The following is a 24,341-nucleotide window of genomic DNA, read 5'->3' on the forward strand; positions in this document are numbered from 1 at the left end:
AATTACATGGGCCTGGCCCAATAAAAAGGTGACGCAGCACCTAAAATAGCCTCGGGACGAAATTTATGAAGTGGCATCTTGTATATTTCGTCCAAGGCTTCATGCACCCATTATGGTGGCTTCAAAGTCCTGAAATCATCACTTGTAACTCCGTTCTTGTTCCCCTTGCGCATGCCATCATCTCCATGCTTGTTCTTGCTCCAATGTTCATCCTTCTCCAAGCTTGGCCCTTCATTTGTAAGCAAAACAAATGTATCCAATTTAGGCAGCATCATATTCTCATGAACATTAGAATCATTACCAAGAAACGAAAGTACCTGGTAATTTAGTTGGCGTGCACGAGCTCTAGTAATTGGTCCAGTATGTATAGCAGCAGGGGCTGTGGGTGTAACAATTGTATTGATGTCCTCATTAGAAGGTGGCAAACGGACATAGGAACTACATCACACTCCAAAGTGTCTTCATATGCTCTGACCTTGTAGGAAACTTGAACCATGTGCTCGACTTGAATACTGCCAAAGTCGCTTAGCCATTGGACCTTGTAAGGGCGAGGATGCTTCATCTTAACCAACTGGAGCTTGGAGCATAGTTTTTCACTTGCTAAGTATGGCAACTTCTGATGAGGACATCAATACAATTGTTACACCCATAGCCCCTGCTGCTATACATACTGGACCAATTACTAGAGCTCGTGCACGCCAACTAAATTACCAGGTACTTTCGTTTCTTGGTAATGATTCTAATGTTCATGAGAATATGATGCTGCCTAAATTGGATACATTTGTTTTGCTTACAAATGAAGGGCCTAGCTTGGAGAAGGATGAACATTGGAGCAAGAACAAGCATGGAGATGATGGCATGCGCAAGGGGAACAAGAACGGAGTTACAAGTGATGATTTCAGGACTTTGAAGCCACCATAATGGGTGCATGAAGCCTTGGACGAAATATACAAGATGCCACTTCATAAATTTCGTCCCCGAGGCTATTTTAGGTGCTGCGTCACCTTATTATTGGGCCAGGCCCATGTAATTTCGAAATACATAAGTATAGGCTATTTTTAGAGTCCGTATGTGTGGGGAAACAAGAGATAGGGTTGATTTCGGACCCCTCCACCAAGGGCCACGAAATTCCCCCCCCCCCTCTTCCTCCATATATACAGCCCTTAGGGCATCGTTTAGACTTTGGGGTTTTTTTTAGATTAAAAGTTCGCCATAGCTGCAACTTCGCGTACTTCGTTTGTGTTCAACGACCAGACAAAGGCGTCACAGAACCCCACCTTGATCAATAAAGCTTTCATCTTATATTCGCAATATCCAGATTGCAATCTCAGTTTCTTGCTTGTTCTTCGTTTGCTCGCAGGAAACAGACCCTCGTGGTCAGGTTGATCGTGCTCCGGCGTGGTCAATAACCTCTCGGAGTTGGTTTAGCGATTGCTAAGGCGCGACGTCCTCGCATGTTCGTAGTCGGATCGTCAAAGTCGACTTCCACCAAAGCGATATCTATCATCTCATCGAAAGACGGGACACCTTTGCCTCTATCAAGTGGTATCAGATTTCCAGGTTGCTCGGTGAGATTTTACAGTTTTTCGTAGTTTAGATCGAGTCTGTTCTTCATACCTATAGTCCACGTAAAAGCCACAAAAAAAAATTTAGGGTTAGTTCATCATATCCGAACCAATCTGAGCCTTGCATAATCTTTTTAGGGTTTTGCTTTGTTGAATTTGCGGTTGCATCGTCGTGTCTAGTTGCTGGTCTTAGAGTCTAGTCTTTTAGAGTTTCGAGTTCTGGTCATAAGTTGTCACGCCGCCGCCGCACCATCATCATCGCCCCTGCCATCTACCACCACCGCTCCGAATCCGTATCCATATACCACCACCAATCCGTGTCCATATACTACCACCGATCCATATCCAAATACTACCACCGCTGCCATATACCACCACCATATATCCACCACCAATCCGAGTTCCTTGCTTATTAGGTTTGTTTTCGGGATCAATCTAGATTCCAATTCGTGTTTCCTTGCCGGAGTAGGTTTCGGAAAAAAAAAGAGTCGGGTAGCCACGCTCCGTTTAGGCCCAAAATTTTTCGAAAACGCATTTTTCGAAAAAAATTCTGGCTATCCTATTTTTAGGTGTTTCTGAGTGTTTTGAGACAGGTGCCATTATAGGAAGTTTTTTTGACCCGTTTCCAGTTTTTGGGTCCGGGCAGTCGAAAAAAAAAATTGGTTGAAAAAAATTTCGTGCCCATCCTGTCCGTTTGAGCTAGGAAGAGTTTTGAGACACTCGCCATTATAGTGATTTTTCGCAAAAAAAAAAAGCAGCGCAAAAAAAAAGAGCGCAAAAAAAAAGAGCGAAAAAAAAATTCAGAGTGTGCTTTTCCCTTGTTTACGTGCCGCGCCGTGATTTTGTTGGTGTTCTAGGCTCGCGTCTCTAGCACAGTCTAGCCTAGGACCAGCACAGTACCGTCGTTGAGCGTTTATTCAACTTTGCATCTCTGAATTGATTATTGCTGACCCTTTTTGCTACCATACTATAAGCCTTCCCAGCTCCACATACATCTACGTCGTGTGTTCGACTCTCCCTGGTAATCGCTCTATCCAAGCTTTGAGAGTTTTTGACTACAACGGTTGCCGATCAGAACTGGTAAGAATTTGAGATTTGCTTGACGGATTTGTGATACACCACCACCACTTCTTAGTAGTCTGTAGGATCATATTCTTGTGTGTTTCTATTGCTGCTAACCATGCCAGGATCACAAGCCGACGAGATTGACTGGGAGAATTTATCGAACAAGGAGCTTCATGATAAGTTTCAGCAAATGATGACTGAACAGGTGCAAGATGTGCTGAACAATTTTGAAGAGGCCATGGAGAAGATCACTGGCCTTGAGAAGACGTTCGAAACAAAGCTCGATAACAGATTTAATGAATTGCTCGCGCGTCTTCCACCACCACCACCCGCTGCACCTAACGCACCTCTCCAACAACAACAACAACGACTACCTCCACGTCGCGAAGCAGACCTTCGCCGAGCGAGCCGTGTTCCTCTTGCATTTGGCCAAACTGTTGGTGCTGCTGTTGATACTTCTGTGGCTCCTACTACTGCTGTTGCTGGTACCCAGGAGGATGATGAGTATGCGGGCGATTATGATGATGAGGTTGATCAAAATCAGATCTACGAGCAGCCACCAGCACCACCACCAGCAGGTCGACCTCAGGTATATATTCGTAATGGTAGGCCTGCACCACCACCACCTCAGGTACGAGATGATGTCCATATTCCTAAACTGAAATTGAATATTCCACCATTTGAGGGTAGATATGTTCCTGATATATATCTTACTTGGGAGTTAGAAACTGAACAACGATTTACATGTTTACAATATCCTGAGGAGAGACGAGTTGCTGCTGCTGTTTGTGCTTTCACTAGTTTTGCATGTGTATGGTGGTCTGAACATTGTAGATTATATCCTATTCCAACTACTTGGGCTGCTTTGAAAACTGCTATGCGTACGCGTTGGGTTCCACCATATTATCAACGTGAATTGCTTCAAAAATTGCAGCGTTTAAGACAAGGAAAAAATTCTGTAGAAGAATATTATCAGGAATTACAAACTGGCATGATTCGATGTGGTATTGTTGAGGAGAATGAAGCTATGCTTGCACGTTTTCTGGGTGGATTAAATAGAGAGATTCAGACCATTCTAGAATATAAGGAGTATACTAATATCACTCGTTTATTCCATCTTGCTTGTAAAGCTGAACGTGAAGTGCAGGATCGACAAGCATTGGCGCGAACTAACTTTTCTGCAGGCCGACCTTCCTCATGGACGCCGCATGCATCTTCTACTTCAACTGCACCAGCACCTCAATCAGGTGCCTCCTACAGTCGTGATACAAGAAAACAGGAACAACCACCATTATCTGCCAAGAGCGCACCTGCGGGGCCTGCACAGCGTTCTTCTTCTTCCATGGCATCAACAGGGCACACAAGTGATATTATTTGTCGTCGTTGTAAGGGAGGAGGTCATTATGCGAGGGAATGCAAATCTCCGCGTGTGATGATTGCTACCGCGGATGGTGGATATGAGTCCGCTAGTGACTATGATGAGGAGACATTGGCTCTTATTACACGTGAAGAACATGGTGGAGATGATTCTGATCATGAGACGCAATACATGGCTCCTGAAGACGCTGACAGGTATGAATGTTTAGTTGCTCAACGTGTTTTGAGTGTGCAGGTCACACAAGCTGAGCAAAATCAGAGGCACAATTTGTTCCATACCAAGGGAGTTGTGAAGGAACGTTCTGTGCGCGTCATAATAGACGGAGGGAGCTGCAACAACTTGGCTAGCATGGAGATGGTGGAGAAGCTTTCTCTCACCACAAGACCACATCCACATCCTTACTACATCCAATGGTTCAACAACAGCGGCAAGGTTAAGGTAACACGTACTGTTCGTGTGCATTTTAGTATCTCTACATATGCTGATTATGTTGATTGTGAAGTGGTACCTATGCAAGCATGTTCCTTATTACTTGGTAGACCATGGCAATTTGATAAAAATTCTGTACACCATGGTAGAAACAATCACTATACTCTTGTTCATAAGGATAAAAATATTACTTTGCTTCCTATGACTCCTGATTCCATTTTGAAAGATGATATTAATAGAGCTAATAAAGCAAAACAGGAGACGAATAAGAGTGAAAATCAGATTGTGGCAAAAGAATTTGAGCAACAAATGAAGCCTAATAATAAACCATCTAGTGTTGCTTCTGAAATTAAATTGAAAAGTGCATGTTTATTTGCCACCAAATCTGATATTGATGAGCTAGATTTCAGCAAATCTGTTTGCTATGCTTTTGTGTGAAAAGAGGCATTATTTTCATTCGAGGACGTGCCTTCATCTTTGCCTCCTGCTGTCACTAACATTTTGCAGGAGTTCGCTGACGTCTTTCCACAAGACGTGCCACCGGGATTACCGCCTATTCGAGGGATTGAGCATCAGATTGACTTAATTCCCGGTGCTTCACTGCCAAACCGTGCACCATACCGTACCAATCCAGAGGAGATGAAGGAGATTATGCGCCAAGTACAAGAGCTTCTCGACAAAGGTTATATACGCGAATCCCTTAGTCCTTGTGCTGTTCCTATTATTCTAGTGCCGAAAAAGGATGGTACATCACGTATGTGTGTTGATTGTAGAGGCATTAATAATATTACTATTCGTTATCGTCATCCTATTCCTAGGCTAGATGATATGCTTGATGAATTGAGTGGCTCTACAATATTCTCCAAAGTTGATTTGCATAGTGGCTACCATCAAATTCGTATGAAATTGGGAGGTGAATGGAAAACAGCATTTAAAACTAAGTTTGGATTATATGAGTGGTTAGTCATGCCTTTTGGGTTAACTAATGCACCTAGTACTTTCATGAGATTAATGAACGAAGTTTTACGTGCTTTCATTGGACGATTTGTGGTAGTTTACTTTGATGACATACTGATTTATAGCAGATCTTTGGAAGAACATTTGGAACATTTACGTGCTGTTTTTATTGCTCTACGTGATGCACGTTTGTTTGGTAACCTTGGGAAGTGCACCTTTTGCACCGACCGAGTATCTTTTCTTGGCTATGTTGTTACTCCACAGGGAATTGAAGTTGACAAAGCCAAGATTGAAGCTATTGAGAGTTGGCCGCAGCCCAAAACGGTCACACAAGTGAGGAGTTTTCTTGGCCTCGCTGGATTCTATAGGCGTTTTGTGAGAGATTTCAGCACCATTGCTGCACCTCTCAACGAGCTTACAAAGAAGGATGTGCCTTTTGTTTGGGGTACCGCACAGGAAGAAGCCTTCACGGTATTGAAAGATAAGTTGACACATGCTCCTTTACTCCAACTTCCTGATTTTAATAAGACTTTTGATCTTGAATGTGATGCTAGTGGAATTGGATTAGGAGGTGTGTTATTACAAGATGGCAAACCTGTTGCATACTTTTCTGAAAAATTGAGTGGGCCTAGTCTGAATTATTCTACTTATGATAAAGAATTATATGCTCTTGTTCGGACTTTAGAAACATGGCAACATTATTTATGGCCCAAAGAATTTGTTATACATTTTGATCATGAATCTTTGAAACATATTAAAAGTCAAGCTAAACTGAATCGTAGACATGCTAAATGGGTTGAATTCATTGAGACTTTCCCTTATGTCATTAAACACAAGAAGGGAAAAGAAAATGTTATTGCTGATGCATTGTCTCGTCGCTATACTATGCTTTCACAACTTGACTTCAAAATATTTGGTTTGGAGACCATCAAAGATCAATATGTGCATGATGCTGATTTTAAAGATGTAATGCAGAATTGTAAAGAAGGAAGAATGTGGAACAAGTTTGTCGTTAACGATGGATTTGTGTTTCGTGCTAACAAGCTATGCATTCCAGCTAGCTCCGTTCGTCTTTTGTTGTTGCAGGAGGCGCATGGAGGAGGATTAATGGGACACTTTGGCGTCAAGAAGACGGAGGACGTACTTGCTACACATTTCTTTTGGCCAAAGATGAGACGGGATGTTGAGCGTTTTATTGCTCGATGCACTACATGTCAAAAAGCTAAGTCACGACTCAATCCTCATGGTTTATATATGCCTTTGCCTGTACCTAGTGTTCCTTGGGAGGATATATCTATGGACTTTGTTTTAGGTTTACCTCGAACAAAGAAGGGGAGGGATAGCATATTTGTTGTCGTGGATAGATTCTCGAAAATGGCACACTTTATACCATGTCATAAAAGCGATGATGCTGTTAATGTTGCTGATTTCTTCTTTCGTGAAATTATTCGCTTGCATGGTGTGCCAAATACTATTGTTTCAGATCGTGATACTAAATTTCTTAGCCATTTTCGGAGATGTTTATGGGCTAAGTTGGGGACTAAACTGCTTTTTAGTACTACTTGTCACCCCCAAACTGATGGACAAACTGAAGTAGTCAATAGAACGTTGTCTACTATGCTTAGGGCTGTTTTGAAGAATAATAAGAAAATGTGGGAGGAATGCTTGCCTCATATTGAATTTGCTTATAATCGTTCATTGCATTCTACTACTAAGATGTGCCCTTTTGAAGTTGTGTATGGTTTCCTACCTCGTGCACCTATTGATTTGTTGCCTCTTCCATCTTCGGAGAAGGTTAATTTTGATGCTAAACAACGTGCTGAATTGATTTTAAAAATGCATGAGTTAACTAAGGAAAACATTGAGCGTATGAATGCTAAATATAAACTTGCTGGAGATAAGGGTAGAAAACATGTTGTGTTTGCACCTGGAGATCTTGTTTGGTTACATTTGCGTAAGGATAGATTTCCTGATTTGCGCAAATCAAAGCTAATGCCACGTGCTGATGGTCCCTTTAAGGTGTTAGAGAAAATAAATGATAATGCATATAAACTTGAGCTCCCTGCAGATTTTGGGGTTAGTCCCACTTTTAACATTGCAGATTTGAAGCCTTATTTGGGTGAGGAAGATGAACTTCCGTCGAGGACGACTTCATTTCAAGAAGGGGAGGATGATGAGGACATCAATACAATTGTTACACCCACAGCCCCTGCTGCTATACATACTGGACCAATTACTAGAGCTCGTGCACGCCAACTAAATTACCAGGTACTTTCGTTTCTTGGTAATGATTCTAATGTTCATGAGAATATGATGCTGCCTAAATTGGATACATTTGTTTTGCTTACAAATGAAGGGCCTAGCTTGGAGAAGGATGAACATTGGAGCAAGAACAAGCATGGAGATGATGGCATGCGCAAGGGGAACAAGAACGGAGTTACAAGTGATGATTTCAGGACTTTGAAGCCACCATAATGGGTGCATGAAGCCTTGGACGAAATATGCCACTTCATAAATTTCGTCCCGAGGCTATTTTAGGTGCTGCGTCACCTTATTATTGGGCCAGGCCCATGTAATTTCGAAATACATAAGTATAGGCTATTTTTAGAGTCCGTATGTGTGGGGAAACAAGAGATAGGGTTGATTTCGGACCCCTCCACCAAGGGCCACGAAATTCCCCCCCTCTTCCTCCATATATACAGCCCTTAGGGCATCGTTTAGACTTTGGGGTTTTTTTTAGATTAAAAGTTCGCCATAGCTGCAACTTCACGTACTTCGTTTGTGTTCAACGACCAGACAAAGGCGTCACAGAACCCCACCTTGATCAATAAAGCTTTCATCTTATATTCGCAATATCCAGATTGCAATCTCAGTTTCTTGCTTGTTCTTTGTTTGCTCGCAGGAAACAGACCCTCGTGGTCAGGTTGATCGTGCTCCGGCGTGGTCAATAACCTCTCGGAGTTGGTTTAGCGATTGCTAAGGCGCGACGTCCTCGCACGTTCGTAGTCGGATCGTCAAAGTCGACTTCCACCAAAGCGATATCCATCATCTCATCGAAAGACGGGACACCTTTGCCTCTATCAACTTCCTCCATCGATGAGGACCTTTATGGACCTTCCATTGATGCCCCCCTTGGTGTGGAAGATATGGCATCTTTGGTCTTTGTCTTGTTAGTGTTGAACAGTCAAGACCTTGGAGACAACGAGAGGGGGGCTCGAATCTTTGTCACAAAAGACTTGATCATCTTCATTCGCTTGTTGGTGCATAGCCACATGTTCAAGGGCTTCCATTTCACCTTCACTCATGGAGTCGTATGTACCGTCTTCGTTGAGGATCATGGTGCGCTTATTTGTACACTCGAAGGACTTGTGGCCTCGGCCGCCGCATGTAAAGCATTTGATGGAACTTGTCTTGATGGTGTCATCCGTTGGAGTTGTAGATGATGAAGCTCTCGTCTTGAAGTTGCTTGTAGTAGGAGGATGACTTGAGGTTGTCGAAGTTTTCTTGTAACCTGACTTGTCGCCGGTGCTTGGAGAAGGTTTGGTTGAGGTAAAAGTCGGTGTAGTCGTTGAAGCTTGATTGTATGAGCCATATGTCATGGAAGAGTACTTGGCATATTTGAAGTCATCTTGCACTTGTCACTCCTCTTTTGTATCTTGGTGCACTATCTCTATGAGGTTTGAGTATGGTTGGAAGTCGGCGATCTTCTTGATAGGATGATTGAGTCCATTCAAGAAACGTGCCATAGTTTGCTCATCATTTTGCGTGACATTAGCTCGTATCATGGCAATCTCCATTTCCTTGTAGTACTCTTCAACGGTCACTGTACCTTGCTTGAGGAGTTGTAGTCGCTTGAAGAGGTCGCGGTTATAGTATGTTGGCACAAAGCGCGCTCTCATGATATCCTTCATTTGATCCTAAGTTGTGATTGGTTGTTCACCTCTTGCTTCTCGACGCTCAGTGACTTGCTCCCACCAAATGAGGACATAGTCTTGGAACTCAAGGGATGCCATGGCGATCTTCTTCTCTTCCTCATAGTTGTGCAAATGAAAGATCTTCTCAACCTTCAATGCCCATGAAAGATACTCTTCGGGATCATTGCTTCTAGAAAACTTAGGCATGGTGAACTTGAGTTTGCCGTAATGTTGCTCTTCGTTATGTTGGGGTCGAGGGTGGTGACGTCCTTGACGAGGAGGATTCTCGCCCTCTAGTTGCTCTTGGCATGGAGGATGGTCATTGGCGTGTTGCTCTTGGCGAACTTGTGGTTCTTGTCGAGCTTGTCTAGCTTGTGTAGGAGCTTAAGGAACTTGTCAGTGCAATCATGCTTGATAAATCCTCTCTTGAACTTCGTCGCGAAGTGCTTCTTCTTGCTCACGCGTATGTCAGTTGCGTGTGCGACGGCGTGACTTGTGTCTTAGAGGGCATGTTGCACCTCACGGCTTGAGCTTCTCGTCGTTGTTGTTCTTGACATTGTGCGTTGGCATCTTTGTTCGTCTTGGTGTTGGCGTGCTTGCTCTTCCTCTTATTAGTGTAGGCGTTGCCACTCTTGTGCTTGTGCAATGGTAGCTTGATTTTGACGATGTCGATTTTCTTGCGCTGGGAGTTGCTCTTGATGATCGGTGTCGTGTAGAGGATTGCGGTTTGCTTGACGGTCTTGGCGCGCGGCTCGTCGAAGAGTGTTCGATGTCGGTGTACTTGAGCCGGAGATGGAGACAGAATGACGACTTGAGTGGCTCCACCTTGATTAGGACAAAGTGATAGAAGAGCAGTGTCGTGTAGAGCATGGCTATAGAGTCGGTGTACCAAGCAGACACCCCTCGCTCGGCGTGGCATTGTTGCCACGCGGTCCACGACGCGACCTACGTCAGTAGGAGCCATGCTCCCACAATGGGTGGTCGCGCCCCGAGCAGGCGGCCTTAAGGGTGGGCTGACTCCCAGCAGGCGAGCCTCCCCTCCCCTCAAAGTTCGTGCACCATTAATCCGAAGAGACGGGGCGTGGCTACAGTAAGCGCCCGCCAGGCGGAGGGACTGTAGCCATGCGCCCCTCGACAAAGCCTCTATCACCAAGGGCAGAGCTACAGTAGAAAGCAGTCAGCATGGCCCGCAGCCGACGGGCCCTACCTGTCGGCCGAGTTCACCGCAGCTGGCGGGACCCACCAAGAGGCAGGCCCCAGCAGCCGGCGGAGAAGCCGCGCTCAGAGACACTGACGGTCGGGCCCTACACCTAGCTGGATTACCATTGTACCCCTGGGGGGTAAGCCTATATAAACCTCCCAGGCTCATCCATGCAAAGGGTTCTAAACCCTAGCCAACATACACCCACATAGAGAGAGAAGAGATAGAGCTAGCCTTGCCCTTCTTCCTCATCTAGTCGAAACAGCTCAAGGAGCAATCTTGTAGCTACTCTATCGACAATAGTCATCATGCGGAGACCCCATGGAGCAGGACTAGGGGTGTTATCTCCACGGAGAGCCTCAATCCTGGGTAAAACTCATAGGCATTCGAGATCTCGCTCACTCCCGCTTCTAGGACCCGACGACGTACTCCTGTCCCCATCCATGATAAGCCACCCCCTTGCATATGCCGCTAGATATCCCCGACATTTCTCGCCCACCGTGGGGCAAAGTGCACCGTCGTTCGAAAACATGTTCTGGACAGGAACCCTCTTCCTTCCTGGCGAGCATAGCCAGCTCGGCATGCCTGATGGCGTTTGCGTCGACACGCTTCATGGCGTGGAAGCCGCTTGCACCGTGAGCTCACTCGTTGATCTCATCGGCGGGACCAGCATCACTGATAGAGGCAAAGGTGTCCCGTATTTCGATGAGATGATGGATATCGCTTTGGTGGCAGTCGATTTTGACGATCCGACTACGAACGTGCGAGGACGTCGCGCCTTAGCAATCGCTAAACCAACTCCGAGAGGTTATTGACCACGCCGGAGCACGATCAACCTGACCACGAGGGTCTGTTTCCTGCGAGCAAACGAAGAACAAGCAAGAAACTGAGATTGCAATCTGGATATTGCGAATATAAGATGAAAGCTTTATTGATCAAGGTGGGGTTCTGTGACGCCTTTGTCTGGTCGCTGAACACAAACGAAGTACGCGAAGTTGCAGCTATGGCGAACTTTTAATCTAAACAAAACCCAAAGTCTAAACGATGCCCTAAGGGCTGTATATATGGAGGAAGAGGGGGGGAATTTCGTGGCCCTTGGTGGAGGGGTCCGAAATCAACCCTATCTCTTGTTTCCCCACACATACGGACTCTAAAAATAGCCTATACTTATGTATTTCTAAATTAGATGGGCCTGTGATAGAGGCGGGGTGTCCCGATCTTTCGATGAGATGATAACTATCGATTTGGTGGAGACGACTTTGACGATCCGACTACAGACGTGCACGATGTTGCGCCTTGGCAATCGCTAAACCAATCTCCTGAGGTTACTGACGATGCCGGAAGCACGGTCAGCCTGACCACGAAGGTCTATTCCTGCAAGCAATCGAAGAACGAGCAAGAATATGATAAAGCAATCTGAATATTGCAAATATATATGAGGTATTGATAATGGTGGGGATCCGGAAGCGGTCTTGGTCTGGTCGTTGGACACAAACGAAGTACACGAAGTTGCAATGGCTAACTTTTAACTAAACAAATCCCAAGGAAAAGCTACTAGATGGATCTACTTATATAGGAGCAAGGGGTGGCGGCCAAGGAGATGGGAGGACGTCCCAAGGCAGCCTAAAACTAAATCTAGGTCGTACAAGGCCAATGGGCCCAAGTGGAGGTGATGTAACACCTTTGGACTTGTAGTTTGACTCGGATTCTGCTGCAGCATCAGATTGTTTCGTCCACAACTCAACGCTCCAGACGAATTTGAAGGTGATTCCAGTTGGGTTGGAAAGTGCACGAAATCTATTTTCCAACAAAAAAAGAATCACCCAATTCGGAGTCTGTATGAAAAACTTGTGTGCGTTTTGAGTCAGGTGTGTCTGTGCAGTCCGAATCTGAATCCAGAACGTGAGAGACTTGGAATCTATCTTCTCTTGGGCCAAAAGTGACGTGAGAGAACTTTTTGGACAGCAAATAAACATCTCTTTCTTCCTTATCTTCATATGTGGATTGTACAAATGTCCCATACACCTGCAATTAGACAAAACACAAAAGTGTGTGAAGTATTTTTGTTCTGGATAACATAAATAGATTATTGAATAGTTTGCACTAGAAATCACCTGACAAATATGCATATATGCAATATTTTTGGTCATATCCAAGGTAGTCATGTCCTCATCATCCTCCCCTTCTTGAAAATAAAGCCGTCCTCGGCGTTGCTTAATCTGAAATGTGGCTCACAAAAGAGACAAGGTGTACATGTTGTATATGTATATGTCATCCATTTTTACTTCCCTTGATTTTTGCATATATGACACATGAATAGATGAGTAACTTGCATAGTTCATAAAATCTAAAGCCAAAAAATTAGCACAAGAAGTAGAAGGCATGAAAATATTGCAACTCAGTTTGCACATATAAGTGAAGCTCTTATTCATTTCAAAAGATTGACAATGTTCATCATTAAACCATCCCAACATTGGTGAATAAACCTTACTTGCATCAAATTTACATGCTACAACATGCTTAAATAAGCAAACATGCAATAAGTCATTCAACACAGAATCATCACCAAGATTAGAGGTCATATCAAAATGATTAAACATTGGTTCTTTTGCATCAATAGTTAATTCAATGGGTGCACTCAAAATTGTTGGTATTTCAGTTGTTTGATCACATGGCAAAGTCAAATTATCAACGTAGTCCTCTAAAATAGGTGGTGTGATCAAAGTAGAGGGTAGCTCATCAGATGGTGCATTCAAATTGACAAGGCATTCATCATTCTCATGTAGAGATGGAAGATCAGTACCTTTGTCATTACCTCTTATGATCAACTCAGATGATGTAGCCACTCTCGGGGGCGATGTGATGAGGACATCAATACAATTGTTACACCCACAGCCCCTGCTGCTATACATACTGGACCAATTACTAGAGCTCGTGCACGCCAACTAAATTACCAGGTACTTTCGTTTCTTGGTAATGATTCTAATGTTCATGAGAATATGATGCTGCCTAAATTGGATACATTTGTTTTGCTTACAAATGAAGGGCCTAGCTTGGAGAAGGATGAACATTGGAGCAAGAACAAGCATGGAGATGATGGCATGCGCAAGGGAAAGAAGAACGGAGTTACAAGTGATGATTTCAGGACTTTGAAGCCACCATAATGGGTGCATGAAGCCTTGGACGAAATATACAAGACGCCACTTCATAAATTTCGTCCCGAGGCTATTTTAGGTGCTGCGTCACCTTATTATTGGGCCAGGCCCATGTAATTTCGAAATACATAAGTATAGGCTATTTTTAGAGTCCGTATGTGTGGGGAAACAAGAGATAGGGTTGATTTCGGACCCCTCCACCAAGGGCCACGAAATTCTCCCCCTCTTCCTCCATATATACAGCCCTTAGGGCATCGTTTAGACTTTGGGTTTAGTTTAGATTAAAAGTTCGCCATAGCTGCAACTTCGCGTACTTCGTTTGTGTTCAACGACCAGACAAAGGCGTCACAGAACCCCACCTTGATCAATAAAGCTTTCATCTTATATTCGCAATATCCAGATTGCAATCTTAGTTTCTTGCTTGTTCTTCGTTTGCTCGCAGGAAACAGACCCTCGTGGTCAGGTTGATCGTGCTCCGGCGTGGTCAATAACCTCTCGGAGTTGGTTTAGCGATTGCTAAGGCGCGACGTCCTCGCACGTTCGTAGTCGGATCGTCAAAGTCGACTTCCACCAAAGCGATATCCATCATCTCATCGAAAGACGGGACACCTCCGCATCAATACAATTGTTACACCCACAGCCCCTGCTGCTATACATACTGGACCAATTACTAGAGCTCGTGCACGCCAACTAAATTACCAGGTACTCTCGTTTCTTGGTAATGATTCTAATGTTCATGAGAATATGATGCTGCCTAAATTGGATACATTTGTTTTGCTTACAAATGAAGGGCCTAGCTTGGAGAAGGATGAACATTGGAGCAAGAACAAGCATGGAGATGATGGCATGCGCAAGGAGAACAAGAACGGAGTTACAAGTGATGATTTCAGGACTTTGAAGCCACCATAATGGGTGCATGAAGCCTTGGACGAAATATACAAGATGCCACTTCATAAATTTCGTCCCGAGGCTATTTTAGGTGCTGCGTCACCTTATTATTGGGCCAGGCCCATGTAATTTCGAAATACATAATTATAGGCTATTTTTAGAGTCCGTATGTGTGGGGAAACAAGAGATAGGGTTGATTTCGGACCCCTCCACCAAGGGCCACGAAATTCCCCCCTCTTCCTCCATATATACAGCCCTTAGGGCATCGTTTAGACTTTGGGTTTTGTTTAGATTAAAAGTTCGCCATAGCTGCAACTTCGCGTACTTTGTTTGTGTTCAACGACCAGACAAAGGCGTCACAGAACCCCACCTTGATCAATAAAGCTTTCATCTTATATTCGCAATATCCAGATTGCAATCTCAGTTTCTTGCTTGTTCTTCGTTTGCTCGCAGGAAACAGACCCTCGTGGTCAGGTTGATCGTGCTCCGGCGTGGTCAATAACCTCTCGGAGTTGGTTTAGCGATTGCTAAGGCGCGACGTCCTCGCACGTTCGTAGTCGAATCGTCAAAGTCGACTTCCACCAAAGCGAAATCCACCATCTCATCGAAAGACGGGACACCTTTGCCTCTATCATTATCTTCATATGTGGATTGTACAAATGTCCCATACACCTGCAATTAGACAAAACACAAAAGTGTGAAGTATTTTTGTTCTGGATAACATAAATAGATTATTGAATAGTTTGCACTAGAAATCACCTGACAAATATGCATATATGCAATATTTTTGGTCATATCCAAGGTAGTCATGTCCTCATCATCCTCCCCTTCTTGAAAATAAAGCCGTCCTCGGCGTTGCTTAATCTGAAATGTGGCTAACAAAAGAGACAAGGTGTACATGTTGTATATGTATATGTCATCCATTTTTACTTCCCTTGATTTTTGCATATATGACACATGAATAGATGAGTAACTTGCATAGTTCATAAAATCTAAAGCCAAAAAATTAGCACAAGAAGTAGAAGGCATGAAAATATTGCAACTCAGTTTGCACATATAAGTGAAGCTCTTATTCATTTCAAAAGATTGACAATGTTCATCATTAAACCATCCCAACATTGGTGAATAAACCTTACTTGCATCAAATTTACATGCTACAACATGCTTAAATAAGCAAACATGCAATAAGTCATTCAACACAGAATCATCACCAAGATTAGAGGTCATATCAAAATGATTAAACATTGGTTCTTTTGCATCAATAGTTAATTCAATGGGTGCACTGAAAATTGTTGGTATTTCAGTTGTTTGATCACATGGCAAAGTCAAATTATCAACGTAGTCCTCTAAAATAGGTGGTGTGATCAAAGTAGTGGGTAGCTCATCAGATGGTGCATTCAAATTGACAAGGCATTCATCATTCTCATGTAGAGATGGAAGATCAGTACCTTTGTCATTACCTCTTATGATCAACTCAGATGGTGTAGCCACTCTCGGGGGCGATGTGTCACATGGTGGAGGTGATGTAGTCCTGACAACAACGGATGTGGTTGTCATAGTATGCCTAGTAGTTGAAGGAAGAATCATATCAACTCTTGGAATGTGCACCGTGCGCTTGTTCCCCTCGTGGCCAACACGTCGTTTTATTTCCTGTTCAGCTTTGCAAGCAACATGAAACAAATGGTCCATAGGATAACACTCTTCATGAATTAGTATCTCTTGAATATCACGGTTTAATCCTCCCCAAAATCTATCCATAGAATCATCTTCACTTTCTTCTAAAGAGGAATGCAACAAGGTAGTTTGTAAATCATCATAATATTTTGTTACAGTTTCACTACCTTGTTTTAAGTGTTGCAACTTCTTAATCATGTCACGAGTATAATAAGCAGGGACGAAAGTATGTCGCATGGCAAGTTTCAAATCATCCCAAGTAGTAGGTATATAATCAGGGTGTAGCCGACAATATTCACTCCACCAAACCAAAGCATAACCAGTGAAAGAACCAACCGCAACCTTAACCTTTTTATGTTCATCAAAATTATGGGAAGCAAATATATTTTTTATGTCGAACTCCCATTCAATATATAAAGCAGGTTTAAAACGGCCATTAAATGGTGGTATAGATACATTAACCTGATCATGTGCATTTGGATGTTTGTGCACCTCTCGTGACGGTTGTGGTATTTGCAAAGGTGGTGGCACGTCTCCCGCGATCGACAAAGCCCATGAATTGACTCTGGATCCTGTCATGATTAGTAGAACAAGAAACAAAATCCAAAAATAATGTTCCTATAACTACTAGGATGTGGTGGTAAAACGCTCACAGTAAAGCAAATATCAATTTCTTACAAGTTCTTACCATGCAGCAGGCGGTGATCGGCAACCTGCGGTGTCAAGTAACTCCGAATATTGAGTAAAGCGATTGCCAGGGGAGCGTACGTATACACGGTGTAGAAATATGTGGAGCTGGGTTGGCTATATATGGTAGCAAAAGATTAGCAATAATCAATTCAAAAATGCAATGTTGAATAAACGCTCAACGACGGTACTGTGCTGGTCCTAGGCTAGATTGTGCTAGAGACGCGAGCCTAGAACACCAACAAAATCACGGCGCGGCACGTAAACAAGGGAAAAGCACACTCTGAAATTTTTTTTTCGCTCTTTTTTTTTTCTTGCGCTCTTTTTTCTGCGCTCTTTTTTTTTGCGAAAAATCACTATAATGGCGAGTGTCTCAAAACTCTTCCTAGGTCAAACTGACATGATGGGCACGAAAAAAAATTCGACCAAAATTTTTTTTTTCGACTGCCCGGACCCAAAAACTGGAAACGGGTCAAAAAAACTTCCTATAATGGCACCTGTCTCAAAACACTCAGAAACACCTAAAAATAGGATAGCCAGAAAATTTTTCGAAAAATGCGTTTTCGAAAAATTTTGGGCCTAAACGGAGCGTGGCTACCCGACTCTTTTTTTTTCTCTATCTTTTTTTTTCTTTCCAAGACAAACTAGATAAGATGCAGATTGGATCAGGCGAAGATGTGAATGACCTCAACTATGATTATGACAATGAACAGTGGGTAGCACGTGGTGGAAATTGATGGATGGGTGGTGGACAGCGGAAGAGATAATGATGCAGCGGTGGCGTGACTAATGTGAACAGAACTCGAAACTCTAAACGAACTAGACACTAAGACCAGCAACTCGACACGACGATGCAACCGATAATTCAACTATGCAAGCAATAAAAAGAAAATTGCAAAGGCTTAGACTGGCTTGGACCAAGGATGAATAGATCTAACTCTTTTTTGTGGCTTTTTCTTGGATAATAGGTAAGAAAATAAATCTAATCTAGGAAAACTGGAAATTCTCACCGACCAACCTAAAAACTGATACCACTTGATAGAGGCGGGGTGTCCCGATCTTTCGATGAGATGATAACTATCGATTTGGTGGAGACGACTTTGACGATCCGACTACAGACGTGCACGACGTTGCGCCTTGGCAATCGCTAAACCAATCTCCTGAGGTTACTGACGATGCCGGAAGCACGGTCAGCCTGACCACGAAGGTCTATTCCTGCAAGCAATCGAAGAACGAGCAAGAATATGATAAAGCAATCTGAATATTGCAAATATATATGAGGTATTCATAATGGTGGGGATCCGGAAGCGGTCTTGGTCTGGTCGTTGGACACAAACGAAGTACACGAAGTTGCAATGGCTAACTTTTAACTAAACAAATCCCAAGGAAAAGCTACTAGATGGATCTACTTATATAGGAGCAAGGGGTGGCGGCCAAGGAGGTGGGAGGACATCCCAAGGCAGCCTAAAACTAAATCTAGGTCGTACAATGATGAGGACATCAATACAATTGTTACACCCACAGCCCCTGCTGCTATACATACTAGACCAATTACTAGAGCTCGTGCACGCCAACTAAATTACCAGGTACTTTCGTTTCTTGGTAATGATTCTAATGTTCATGAGAATATGATGCTGCCTAAATTGGATACATTTGTTTTGCTTACAAATGAAGGGCCTAGCTTGGAGAAGGATGAACATTGGAGCAAGAACAAGCATGGAGATGATGGCATGCGCAAGGGAAACAAGAACGGAGTTACAAGTGATGATTTCAGGACTTTGAAGCCACCATAATGGGTGCATGAAGCCTTGGACGAAATATACAAGATGCCACTTCATAAATTTCGTCCCGAGGCTATTTTAGGTGCTGCGTCACCTTATTATTGGGCCAGGCCCATGTAATTTCGAAATACATAAGTATAGGCTATTTTTAGAGTCCCTGTGTGTGGGGAAACAAGAGATAGGGTTGATTTCGGACCCCTCCACCAAGGGCCACGAAATTCCCCCCTCTTCCTCCATATATACAGCCCTTAGGGCATCGTTTAGACTTTGGGTTTTGTTTAGATTAAAAGTTCGCCATAGCTGCAACTTCGCGTACTTCGTTTGTGTTCAACGACCAGACAAAGGCGTCACAGAACCCCACCTTGATCAATAAAGCTTTCATCTTATATTCGCAATATCCAGATTGCAATCTTAGTTTCTTGTTTGTTCTTCGTTTGCTCGCAGGAAACAGACCCTCGTGGTCAGGTTGATCGTGCTCCGGCGTGGTCAATAACCTCTCGGAGTTGGTTTAGCGATTGCTAAGGCGCGACGTCCTCGCACGTTCGTAGTCGGATCGTCAAAGTCGACTTCCACCAAAGCGATATCCATCATCTCATCGAAAGACGGGACACCTTTGCCTCTATCAAGTGGTATCAGATTTCCAGGTTGCTCGGTGAGATTTTACAGTTTTTCATAGTTTAGATCGAGTCTGTTCTTCATACCTATAGTCCACGAAAAAGCCACAAAAAAAATTAGGGTTAGTTCATCATATCCGAACCAATCTGAGCCTTTGCATAATCTTTTAGAGTTTCGAGTTCTGGTCATAAGTTGTCACGCCGCCGCCGCACCATCATCATCACCCCTGCCATCTACCACCACCGCTTATCCGCCACCGCTTCGAATCCGTATCCATATACCACCACAGCTGTCATATACCACCACCGCTGCCATCTACCACCATATATCCACCACCAATCCGAGTTCTTGTCATATTAGGTTTGTTTTCGAGATCCATCTAGATTCCGATTCGTGTTTCCTTGCCGGAGTAGGTTTCGGAAAAAAAAAGAAAAAAAAAGAGTCCGGAAACCACGCTCCGTTTAGGCCCAAAAATTTTCGAAAATGCATTTTTCGAAAAAAATTCTGGCTATCCTATTTTTAGGTGTTTCTGAGTGTTTTGAGACAGGTGCCATTATAGGAAGTTTTTTTTGACCCGTTTCCAGTTTTTGGGTTCGGGCAGTCGAAAAAAAAAATTGGTCGAAAAAATTTCGTGCCCATCCTGTCAGTTTGAGCTAGGAAGAGTTTTGAGACACTCGCCATTATAGTGATTTTTCGCAAAAAAAAAGAGCGCAAAAAAAAGAGCGCAAAAAAAAGAGCGAAAAAAATAAATTCAGAGTGTGCTTTTCCCTTGTTTACGTGCCGCGCCGTGATTTTGTTGGTGTTCTAGGCTCGCGTCTCTAGCACAGTCTAGCCTAGGACCAGCACAGTACCGTCGTTGAGCGTTTATTCAACTTTGCATCTCTGAATTGATTATTGCTGACCCTTTTTGCTACCATACTATAAGCCTTCCCAGCTCCACATACATCTACGTCGTGTGTTTGACTCTCCCTGGTAATCGCTCTATCCAAGCTTTGAGAGTTTTTGACTACAACGGTTGCCGACCACCGCCTGCTGCTGGGTAAGAACTGGTAAGAATTTGAGATTTGCTTGACGGATTTGTGATACACCACCACCACTTCTTAGTAGTCTGTAGGATCATATTCTTGTGTGTTTCTATTGCTGCTAACCATGCCAGGATCACAAGCCGACGAGATTGACTGGGAGAACTTATCGAACAAGGAGCTTCATGATAAGTTTCAGCAAATGATGACTGAACAGGTACAAGATGTGCTGAACAATTTTGAAGAGGCCATGGAGAAGATCACTGGCCTTGAGAAGACTTCGAAACAAAGTTCGATAACAGATTTAATGAACTGCTTGCGCGTCTTCCACCACCGGCTGCACCTGTCGCACCTCTGCAACAACAACAACTACGCCCCCTTCCGAATCAGTATGGACGAGCACAGCGTGTTCCTATTGAGCCAGGACAAAATTCTGGTGCCGCTGCTACTGCTGTTGGTGCTTCTTTGGCTCCTGCTACTGCTCCTGCTGGTACCCAGGAGGATGATGAGTATGCGGGCGATTATGAGCATGAGGTTGATCAAAATCAGATCTACGAGCAGCCACCAGCACCACCACCAGCAGGTCGACCTCAGGTATATATTCGTAATGGTAGGCCTGCACCACCACCTCAGGTACGCGATGATGTCCATATTCCTAAACTGAAATTGAATATTCCACCATTTGAGGGTAGATATGTTCCTGATATATATCTTACTTGGGAGTTAGAAACTGAACAACGATTTACATGTTTACAATATCCTGAGGAGAGACGAGTTGCTGCTGCTGTTTGTGCTTTCACTAGTTTTGCATGTGTATGGTGGTCTGAACATTGTAGATTATATCCTATTCCAACTACTTGGGCTGCTTTGAAAACTGCTATGCGTACGCGTTGGGTTCCACCATATTATCAACGTGAATTGCTTCAAAAATTGCAGCGTTAAAGACAAGGGAAAAATTCTGTAGAAGAATATTATCAGGAATTACAAACTGGCATGATTAGATGTGGTATTGTTAAGGAGAATGAAGCTATGCTTGCACGTTTTCTGGGAGGATTAAATAGAGAGATTCAGACCATTCTAGACTATAAGGAGTATACTAATATCACTCGTTTATTCCATCTTGCTTGTAAAGCTGGACGTGAAGTGCAGGATCGACAAGCATTGGGGCGAACTAACTTTTCTGCAGGCCGACCTTCATCATGGACACCACGTGCATCTTCTACTTCAACTGCACCAGCACCTCCATCTGGTGCCACCTCCAGCCGTGATACAAGAAAACAGGCACAACCACCATTATCTGCCAAGAGCGCACCTGCGGGGCCTGCACAGCGTTCTTCTTCTTCCATGGCATCAACAGGGCACACAAGTGATATTATTTGTCATCGTTGTAAGGGAGGAGGTCATTATGCGAGGGAATGCAAATCTCCGCGTGTGATGATTGCTACCGCGGATGGTGGATATGAGTCCACTAGTGACTATGATGAGGAGACATTGGCTCTTATTACACATGAAGAACATGGTGGAGATGATTCTGATCATGAGACGCAATACATGGCTCCTGAAGACGCTGACAGGTATGAATGTTTAGTTGCTCAACGTGTTTTGAGTGTGCAGGTCACACAAACTGAGCAAAATCAGAGGCACAATTTGTTCCATACCAAGGGAGTTGTGAAGGAACGTTCTGTGCGCGTCATAATAGACGGAGGGAGCTGCAACAACTTGGCTAGCATGGAGATGGTGGAGAAGCTTTATCTCACCACAAGACCACATCCACATCCTTACTACATCCAATGGTTCAACAACAGCGACAAGGTTAAGGTAACACGTACTGTTCGTGTGCATTTTAGTATCTCTACATATGCTGATTATGTTGATTGTGATGTGGTACCTATGCAAGCATGTTCCTTATTACTTGGTAGACCATGGCAATTTGATAAAAATTCTGTACACCATGGTAGAAACAATCACTATACTCTTGTTCATAAGGATAAAAATATTACTTTGCTTCCTATGACTCCTGATTCCATTTTGAAAGATGATATTAATAGAGCTAATAAAGCACAACAGGAGAAGAATAAGAGTGAAAATCAGATTGTGGCAAAAGAATTTGAGCAACAAATGAAGCCTAATAATAAACCATCTAGTGTTGCTTCTGAAATTAAATTGAAAAGTGCATGTTTATTTGCCACCAAATCTGATATTGATGAGCTAGATTTCAGCCAATCTGTTTGCTATGCTTTTGTGTGCAAAGAGGCATTATTTTCATTCGAGGACGTGCCTTCCTCTTTGCCTCCTGCTGGCACTAACATTTTGCAGGAGTTCGCTGACGTTTTTCCACAAGACGTGCCACCGGGATTACCGCCTATTCGAGGGATTGAGCATCAGATTGACTTAATTCCCGGTGCTTCACTGCCAAACCGTGCACCATACCGTACCAATCCAGAGGAGACGAAGGAGATTATGCGTCAAGTACAAGAGCTTCTCGACAAAGGTTATATACGCGAATCCCTTAGTCCTTGTGCTGTTCCTATTATTCTAGTGCCGAAAAAGGATGGTACATCACGTATGTGTGTTGATTGTAGAGGCATTAATAATATTACTATTCGTTATCGTCATCCTATTCCTAGGCTAGATGATATGCTTGATGAATTGAGTGGCTCTACAATATTCTCCAAAGTTGATTTGCGTAGTGGCTACCATCAAATTCGTATGAAATTGGGAGATGAATGGAAAACAGCATTTAAAACTAAGTTTGGATTATATGAGTGGTTAGTCATGCCTTTTGGGTTAACTAATGCACCTAGTACTTTCATGAGATTAATGAACGAAGTTTTACGTGCTTTCATTGGACGATTTGTGGTAGTTTACTTTGATGAACTATTGATTTATAGCAGATCTTTGGAGGAACATTTGGAACATTTACGTGCTGTTTTTATTGCTCTACGTGATGCACGTTTGTTTGGTAACCTTGGGAAGTGCACCTTTTGCACCGACCGAGTATCTTAGCTTGGCTATGTTGTTACTCCACAGGGAATTGAAGTTGATAAAGCCAAGATTGAAGCTATTGAGAGTTGGCCGCAGCCCAAAACGGTCACACAAGTGAGGAGTTTTCTTGGCCTCGCTGGATTCTATAGGCGTTTTGTGAGAGATTTCAGCACCATTGCTGCACCTCTCAATGAGCTTACAAAGAAAGATGTGCCTTTTCTTTGGGGTACCGCACAGGAAGAAGCCTTCACGGTATTGAAAGATAAGTTGACACATGCTCCTTTACTCCAACTTCCTGATTTTAATAAGACTTTTGAGCTTGAATGTGATGCTAGTGGAATTGGATTAGGAGGTGTGTTATTACAAGATGGCAAACCTGTTGCATACTTTTCTGAAAAATTGAGTGGGCCTAGTCTGAATTATTCTACTTATGATAAAGAATTATATGCTCTTGTTCGGACTTTAGAAACATGGCAACATTATTTATGGCCCAAAGAATTTGTTATACATTCTGATCATGAATCTTTGAAACATATTAAAAGTCAAGCTAAACTGAATCGTAGACATGCTAAATGGGTTGAATTCATTGAGACTTTCCCTTATGTCATTAAACACAAGAAGGGAAAAGAAAATGTTATTGCTGATGCATTGTCTCGTCGCTATACTATCCTTTCACAACTTGACTTCAAAATATTTGGTTTGGAGACCATCAAAGATCAATATGTGCATTATGCTGATTTTAAAGATGTAATGCAGAATTGTAAAGAAGGAAGAATGTGGAACAAGTTTGTTGTTAACGATGGATTTGTGTTTCGTGCTAACAAGCTATGCATTCCAGCTAGCTCCGTTTGTCTTTTGTTGTTGCAGGAGGCGCATGGAGGAGGATTAATGGGACACTTTGGCGTGAAGAAGACGGAGGACGTACTTGCTACACATTTCTTTTGGCCAAAGATGAGACGGGATGTTGAGCATTTTATTGCTCGCTGCACTACATGTCAAAAAGCTAAGTCACGACTCAATCCTCA

The sequence above is a fragment of the Triticum aestivum genome, chromosome 1A (genome assembly GCF_018294505.1).
Source record: "Triticum aestivum cultivar Chinese Spring chromosome 1A, IWGSC CS RefSeq v2.1, whole genome shotgun sequence".
Taxonomy (NCBI): Eukaryota; Viridiplantae; Streptophyta; class Magnoliopsida; order Poales; family Poaceae; genus Triticum; species Triticum aestivum.